This window comes from Elephas maximus, chromosome 13 (genome assembly GCF_024166365.1).
Source record: "Elephas maximus indicus isolate mEleMax1 chromosome 13, mEleMax1 primary haplotype, whole genome shotgun sequence".
Taxonomy (NCBI): Eukaryota; Metazoa; Chordata; class Mammalia; order Proboscidea; family Elephantidae; genus Elephas; species Elephas maximus.
Window position 1 is genome coordinate 25,722,867 of NC_064831.1, and position 9,469 is coordinate 25,732,335.

Genomic DNA, 9,469 nt, shown 5'->3' on the forward strand with positions numbered 1-9,469 from the left:
TTTTTTTTAAGCTTAGTGGGTTGGCAAAACTGACCAATCTCCTTGTTAGGATATACCTTATTTCAATGGCCCCACCCACAAGGGTTCCATGCACTTCATTTGCATTATTATCAGGCTGTCCAATCCCCTTGGTGGGCCACAAGCACCTTATTTGCATGGTTTCACGCAATTATTTTGTGGGAGTCACAAGGACCATGGGTAGACGGGCCATATTAAAGTAATTCACTACACTGGCAACTTCTAAAAATTATTATTAATACTAACCATGGCTATTTTGAAGTCTTATCATCTGTATATTGTTCTTACTTTAATGATGTCCTGAAGGTGCTTGCAATAAACCACATACCAGAGTCCTTCAACCAAAAGGACTGTGTCAGAGACTCATGGAGAGGACTACACCAGATATTTGGGCATGGACTTCTAAATGGAGGTGTATACCACAGGGCTGAATCAAGATTTCCAGAACTCTTGTGGAGGAGCTGATGGCATCAGACTGTCAGAATGATCCAGGACAAGCAGAATGGAAATTAATTACATGGGATGGAGTGGACTAAAAGATTATTATGGGTTCTGTATGGAATATTGCTGATGTTGTGATGCTCCATAAGAATCTCATTTCTCTTAAATTATAAGTTATAATAATTTAACATACTGTACTTATACAAAGAAAAATGAAACATTTATCTTTTCTCCCTGTGAGATCTCTCCAGAATTAGAAAACATTAATGAGTGTTCTTACTTCCATAGCAATATAATTATTTGCTTAAGTTCAGTAAGAATCTGTCCCCCTTGTTAACAGGACATAATTGAAAATCTTGGTTATATACCCAAAGTTTTGACTGGAATGTCATATTTGAGAATGGTGCTCAGAGAATCAAGTGTGACCAGACACTTTTAAGAAACTAAGATTCACTTTATGGAGCCAATGCTTATAAAGTCCTCCCAGGAAATCTAATCTGGTACCTGACTTAAGAGGTTCCCAGCCTTATGGGTGAATAAGGAAGGTCACTTCCTAGCAGGCTCTGAAAGGCTACAGTATTCTGGGGCCTCAAGAAAAGAGAAACCCAAACCTGTGTCATAGGTAAGATCTGTTGGCAAATTCTCAGCTTGGCTTCCTGGCCTCAGGAAGCTTTTACAAGTATAATCTGAAGTTTCTTATGAAAACTTCCCCAGAAAAGCAGATTGAAAAGGCTATATGAGAAATTATTGGAGCCCTGGTGGTGCAGTGGTAAAGAGCTCAGCTGCTAACCAAAATGTCAGTAGTTTGAATCCACCAGCTGCATTTTGGAAAACCTATGGGGCAGTTCCTATAGGGTCATTATGAGTTGGAATCGATGGTAATGGGTTTTGTTTTGGTTTTTTGTTTCTGATAAATTATCATTCTTGCTGCACCTAAGTAAATAATAATGAAAAGTCATATTTTAGGTCAAGAAAACCTTTGCTTTGAGATTGTCTTGATTGAGAGGACAGTAATCACCTTAGGTAAATAAGAAATTGTGTCAAGCCTTTGTTGGCTATCAAATTCTGGTTTTGTTCATTGTCTTAAGCTATTTTATGACTTTTTTTGTAAACCACAGACAACTAATGGGTTTATTTTCTACTTGCATATTGAACTGGTCTTTGTTACACAGTTTATGCTGTTCTCTATGTATCTATACATAATAAATTACCCAAAAGGAAAATTAGAAATAGGAGGCTAAGACTCAAGGCCATCAAACAACTGACTAAACTGCTATCAAATCAGGGTCAATTGACAAAGGGAGCATTAACTAGCTGTTCCATAGCATCCTTAGTTAATAGAATTGATTTAACCTGTAGAGAGAAAAAAAAAATTCGGTTACAAATGATGTTTGACAAGGTGGCTCTATAATTAGATAAAAAATAATAGCTCTGTTAATAGCCTAGGCGATGCTGTATCGCCTCTCCCTCCTTCTGAAATAGCACAAATAAAGATAATTACATTATAAAATAGTATTTTAAAAACAAAAACCCTGCTGCCACCGAGCTGATTCCCACTCATAGCGACCCCATAGGGTTTCTGAGGCTGTAAATCTCTACAAAAACAGACTGCCATATCTTTCTCCCACAGAGCTGCTGGTAATTTTGAACAGCCAACATTTCAGTTAGCAGTTGATGGCTTTAACCACTGTGCCACTGGGAGGAGTTTGTATTTTGGTAAAAGCATATCGTTGTGTATATATTAACGACACTTAAGCAGAAGTATATCAAGGTGTAGTTTTAGCAGAAGCTGGTGCTATAGATGCAATTCATACTGCAGATGCTTCTCCTGAACCTTCCTGGGATTTATTTTCATGGTTAGGTAACTCGGGTTTGTGGGCCAGACAAGTCTTTCAGACCACTGCTTTATGCATTCTCTTCATTTCCATCCTTTATATTATTATTAGCTACTAAGCCATTAGGGAAGGAGCCTTGACGGCACAGTGGTTAAGCAATTGGCTGTTAACCAAAATGTCAGTGGTTCAAGCTCCTCAGGAGAAAAATGTGGAAGTCTGCTTCTGTAAGATTACAGCCTTGGAAACCCTATGGAGCAGTTCTACTCAGTCTTATACCGTTGCTATGCATTGGAATCAACTTGACTGCAATGTGTTTGGCTTTTTTTTTTTTGGAAGCTGTTTGGTGTCTGGGATCTTAAAACCTTGTGAGTGGCCATCTAAAGCGAAGGAAATAGTCTCCTTCTGACTGGAGGGACAGTGAAGAAAAGAAGTTAAGGAACCAAGAGAAATGACATATGTTACACTAAAGTATCTCATGAAGTGATACCTCTATGATTACTGAGACCAGAATAACTTAGATGGTGCCCAGACAACATTTACTTGATCAAAGATTCTAATTGAGTCATGATGAAGAGGGGATTGTGAAAGAAAAAAATTAATAACGGACATCTTACTTTAATTTTAAGAGGTTTTTCTTACCCACAAAACCAAAAATTAACTGTAAAAATACCTGACTCAAAATTGCTCTTTTCTGCCGCTTTGCTGGCCTGTTTTTTTTTTTTTCACTCAAAGTTGCTAATTGACTTTGCAGCATGGTTAAACTTCCCTCCACTCTCCTGCTCAAGGAAAGCATTCAATCACAAGACCATTACCTGATGATTTAATGGAAAAGACTGTGATTCCTCAGTTTAGATTTCAAGAGATCTCATAGTACAAATGGGTGAAGGGCCAAATGCTTAGCAGTTACAGCTAGTCCTCGACTTAAGGCCCGTCGTAAGTCAGTTTTGACTTAAGTCAAATCCTCATTTTTTTTTAAGTTTTCATTATTATTGCCATAGCTTGCTACAAGGCAGTGTTTTGAACAGTAACTCATAACGCTGAACATCTGTGCGTGAACATCTGAGAATAATGTCAGCAAATTACACGCTGCAATATTGTATGTAGTACATATTACTAACAACAAGATAATAAGATGGTAGACAGTTCTAAGTGTGGTTCATGGAAACTTTAACTCAAATAAGTTGTAAGTCAGGGACTACCTGTACTTTTTAATGTTAACTCAGTAACCACTAAGTACTTGGTCACCATGGAAATGTGTACTCATTAAGGAAAAAATATTTAAGGCTTCTGTGAAATCTCCAATCTTTGGGTGCGTTCTTTTTCATTTTCTAAATTATGTAAGGATCTCTCACCCCCAATTTGCAAATTGTTTATTAAATTATGAAACAATCAAATATTATATTATTGTTTTTGGTTCATTCAAAGGATTACTTTTAACAACTGTACCTAGCCTTTGAACAACTTGCTTTCAGAAACAAAACTATCTCCCTGCACACACAGAAAGACTGCTGGGAATAAACCTTATGTTTCAATTTCTTTGAGTTTTGATAATTTTTTAAAACAGTAACACTGAAAAATCAAGTAAAAACTGTCAGAATCAACTTTGTCAGAACTCTGGAAAACAGTAAAATGTTTAAGCAATCAAGCAAATGCTGAACCGATACGTTAGAAAAAAAAAACCTGTTGCCATTGAGTCGATTCCAACTCACGGTGACCCCATGTGTAACAGGGTTTTCTTACTTGTAATCTTTATGGAAGCAGATGGCCAGATCTTTCTTCTGTGGTGCCACTGGGTGGGTTTGAATGACCAATTTTAGATTAGTAGCTGAGCACAAACCACTCAGCTACCATGAATCGATACATAGGCATCTTAAAAGCAATAGGAAAACTTTGTGTCATTTTTATTTGCCCTTGCTTCACTCCCACCCCAGCTCAACAACAATGGCCTTGCAGACAGCAGCCTGTGTTCCCAGTGTGGGACCATGGTCCCTGGTTCCAGAGGCGGCAGAGCAGGCATAGTTTTCAAATTCTTATGTTTGTTCCAACCTGTCTGGGGGCTACCTGAAGGACTCTTGGGAACCCACCCAGGGTGAAAAGTGGTGGCCATTTTTGGAAAACATTCCTGCAAATAAACACCCAGAAGCAGCCTTGAGCAGAAGTTTACGTTTCAGGCATACAATAAAAAGCAAAAGCCTGGGAGGAAAAGCTGGGGAGATAATTTTCTGGGAAGCCGTTGTTATTTTTAGTTGCCCTGAGTAGGCTCAGACTCATTGTGACCCTATGGATAACAGAATAAAATGTTGCCCATTCTTGCACCACCTTCATGATCATAGGTATGTTTGATTCCATTGTTTCAGCCACTGTGTATTTTGAGTGCTTCCAGTCTCTGGGGCTCACCTTCCAGCGCTGTATCAGACAATATTCGGTGGTGATCCATATGGTTTTCATTGGCTAATTTTCAGAAGTATGCCAGGCCTTTCTTCCTAGTCTGACATATTCTGGAAGCTCCGGCAAAACCTGTCCACCATGAGTGACCTTGCTGTTACTTGAAATACTAGTGGCATAGCTTCCAGCATCATAACAACATGCAAACCACCACAGTACCATAAACTGACAGATGGTGATGGTCTGGGAAATTAGGACATTCAAAAGCTCATGTGGGAGGCGGGGCCAAGATGGCGGACTAGGTGGACGCTACCGAGGATCCCTCTTGCAACAAAGACTCGGAAAAACAAGTGAATCGATCACATTCATAACAATCTACGAACTCTGAACAACAAACAAAGACTTAGAGACAGAGAACGAACAAATATGGGCAGACAGCGATCGTTTTCAGAACCAGGAGCCAGCGTACCAGGCAGGTGACCTTCGGAGCCCGATTTGGGGCAGAGCCCGGGGGGCAGACGGCACAGACAAGGGGCCCAGCCTTAGCCCCCAAACTCATCCCGGGAGGGAGCCTAGCCAGTTGGCGCTGGTGGCGTAGCGGCGCAGCCGGTGGGAGAAGTCCCCGGGAGGCAGTGACTGATCTTGGAGCGGGGAGAGCAGCGTCCCAGCCGGGGAGCCGTCCCGCCAGGAGTTTGGCGGGGAGCGGGCGTGGCGTGAGCATGGGGATCAGCTATATTTCCCTAAAGCGACCCCGGGGGAGGGGCCCAGACGTTCGTGCGGGCGACGCCCACACAGTTCGCGCATGCGGCACGACGCACCAGAGGGAGAAGTCCCTGGGAAGAAGTGACTGGTCTTGGAGCGGGGAGAGCAGCGTCCCAGCCGGGGAGCCATCCCGCCGGGATTTTGGCGGGCGTGGGCCAAGCGTGAACGTGGGGATGAGCTCTATACTCTGAGGTGCTACACTCCTACCTCTCTGATCCCTCCCCCACCCTCCCCAGGCGGCTCTATTAACATCCGAATACCCTGAGCCAGAGGGAGAATTCAGATAGGGATCTGACTGCATTTTTTTTTAGCTGATTACCTGGAAAAACTACTTTCCCAGTGATGGCTCAGAGACAGCAGTCCATATCAAACCACATAAAGAAACAGACCATGACAGCTTCTCCAACCCCCCAAACAAAAGAATCAAAATCTTTCCCAAACGAAGATACAATCCTGGAATTATCAGATACAGAATATAAAAAACTAATTTACAGAATGCTTAAAGACATCACAAATGAAGTTAGGCTAACTGCAGAAAAAGCCAAGGAACACACTGATAAAACTGTTGAAGAACTCAAAAAGATTATTCAAGAACATAGTGGAAAAATTAATAAGTTGCAAGAATCCATAGAGAGAGAGCATGTAGAAATCCAAAAGATTAACAATAAAATTACAGAATTAGACAACGCAATAGGAAGTCAGAGGAGCAGACTCGAGCAATTAGAATGTAGACTGGGACTTCTGGAGGACCAGGGAAACAACACCAACATAGCTGAAAAAAATCAGATAAAAGAATTTAAAAAAATGAAGAAACCCTAAGAATCATGTGGGACTCTATCAAGAAGGATAACTTGCGAGTGATTGGAGTCCCAGAACAGGGAGGGGGGACAGAAAACACAGAGAAATTAGTTGAAGAACTCCTGACACAAAACTTCCCTGACATCATGAAAGACGAAAGGATATCTATCCAAGATGCTCATCGAACCCCGTTTAAGATTGATCCAAAAAGAAAAACACCAAGACATATTATCATCAAACTTGCCAAAACCAAAGACAAACAGAAAATTTTAAAAGCAGCCAGGGAGAAAAGAAAGGTTTCCTTCAAGGGAGAATCAAAAAGAATAAGTTCAGACTACTCAGCAGAAACCATGCAGGCAAGAAGGGAATGGGACGACGTATACAGAGCACTGAACGAGAAAAACTGCCAGCCAAGGATCATATATCCAGCAAAACTCTCTCTGAAATATGAAGGAGAAATTAAGATATTTACAGATAAACACAAGTTTAGAGAATTTGCAAAAACTAAACCAAGACTGCAAGAAATGCTAAAGGAGATTGTTTGGCCTGATGACCCATAAAATCAGGTACCATCACAATACAAGGTCACAGAACAGAACGTCCTGATACCAACGCAACTCAAATAGGGAAAGCACAAAAACAAACAAATTAAGATTCATTCTAAAACATTAATAAATAAACAAAATAATACACATAACAGGGAATCATGGAAATCAATAGATAAACGATCACAATAATCAAAAACAGGGACTAAATATAGGAGGCATTGAACTGCCAGATGGAGAGTGATACAAGGTGATATAGAACGATACAAGTTAGGTTTTTACTTAGAAAAATAGGGGTAAATAATAAGGTAACCACAAAAAGGAATATCAATTCCATAACTCAGGATAAAAGCCAAGAAAAACGTAACGACTCAACTAACATAAAGTTAAACATTATGAAAATGAGGATCTCACAATCTACTAAGAAAAACGTCTCAGCACAAAAAAGTATGTGGAAAAATGAAATGGCCAACAACACACATGAAAAGGCATCAAAATGACAGCACTAAAAACTTATTTATCTATAATTACCCTGAATGTAAATGGCCTAAATGCACCAATAAAGAGACAGAGAGTCACGGACTGGATAAAGAAACACGATCCATCTATATGCTGCCTACAAGAGACACACCTTAGACTTAGAGACACAAACAAACTAAAACTCAAAGGATGGAAAAAAATATATCAAGCAAACAATAAGCAAAAAAGAAGAGGAGTAGCAATATTAATTTCTGACAAAATAGACTTTAGACTTAAATCCACCACAAAGGATAAAGAAGGACACTATATAATGATAAAAGGGACAATTGATCAGGAAGACATAACCACATTAAATATTTACGCACCCAATGACAGGGCTGCAAGATACATAAATTGAATTTTAACAGAATTGAAAAGTGAGATAGACACCTCCACATTTATAGTAGGAGACTTCAACACACCACTTTCAGAGAAGGACAGGACATCCAGTAAGAAGCTCAATAGAGGCACGGAAGACCTACTTACAACAATCAACCAACTTCACCTCACTGACTTATACAGAACTCTCCACCCAATTGCTGCAAAATATACTTTTTTTTCTAGCGCACATGGAACATTCTCTAGAATAGACCACATATTAGGTCATAAAACAAATCTTTGCAGAATCCAAAACATCGAAATATTACAAAGCATCTTCTCAGACCACAAGGCAATGAAACTAGAAATCAATAACAGAAAAACTAGGGAAAAGAAATCAAATACTTGGAAAATGAACAATACCGTCCTGAAAAAAGACTGGGTTATAGAAAACATCAAGAAGGGAATAAGGAAATTCTTAGAAAGCAACGAGAATGAAAATACTTCCTATCAAAACCTCTAGGACACAGGAAAAGCAGTGCTCAGAGGCCAATTTATATCGATAAATGCACACATACAAAAAGAAGAAAGAGCCAAAATCAGAGAACTGTCCCGACAACTTGAACAAATAGAAACTGAGCAACAAAAGAACCCATCAGGCACCAGAAGAAAACAAATAATAAAAATTAGAGCTCAACTAAATGAATTAGAGAACAGAAAAACAATTGAAAGAATTAACAAAGCCAAAAGCTGGTTCTTTGAAAAAATTAACAAAATTGATAAACCATTGGCTAGACTGACTAAAGAAAAACAGGAAAGGAAACAAATAACCCGAATAAGAAACGAGAAGGACCACATCACAACAGAACCAAATGAAATTAAAAGAACCATTTCAGATTACTATGAAAAAGTGTACTCTAACAAATTTGAAAACCTAGAAGAAATGGATAAATTCTTGGAAAAATACTACCTACCTAAACTAACACATTCAGAAGTAGAACGACTAAATAGACCCATAACAAAAAAAGAGATTGAAACGGTAATCAAAAAACTTCCAACAAAAAAAAAGTTCTGGCCCGGACGGCTTCACTGCAGAGTTCTACCAAACTTTCAGAGAAGACTTAACACCACTACTACTAAAGGTATTTCAAAGCATAGAAAAAGAGGGAATACTACCCAACTCATTCTATGAAGCTACCATCTCCCTGATACCAAAACCAGGTAAAGACATTACAAAAAAAGAAAATTATAGACCTATATCCCTCATGAACATAGATGCAAAAATCCTCAACAAAATTCTAGCCAATAGAATCCAACAATACATCAAAAAAATAATTCACCCTGATCAAGTGGGATTTATACCAGGTATGCAAGGCTGGTTTAATATCAGAAAAACCATTAATGTGATCCATCACATAAATAAAACAAAAGATAAAAACCACATGATCTTATCAATAGATGCAGAAAAGGCATTTGACAAAGTTCAACACCCATTTATGATAAAAACTCTTGAGAAAACTGAATGGGGCGGAGCCAAGATGGCGGACTAGGCAGACGCTACCTCGGATCCCTCTTACAACAAAGACACGGAAAAACAAGTGAATCGATCACATACATAACAATCTACGAACCCTGAACAACAAACACAGATTTAGAGACGGAGAACGAACTAATACGGGGAAGCAGCCATTGTTTCCAGAGTCTGGAGCCAGCGTACCAGTCAGGTACGGTACAAGCACAGAGAGCTGCTCCACCCCCCTGAACTAACCCCGGGAGGGGGAGCAGCCGGTTCCACGGGCGGCGTGGGACGCAGCCGGTAGAAGTCCCCGGGAGGCAGTGACTGGTCTT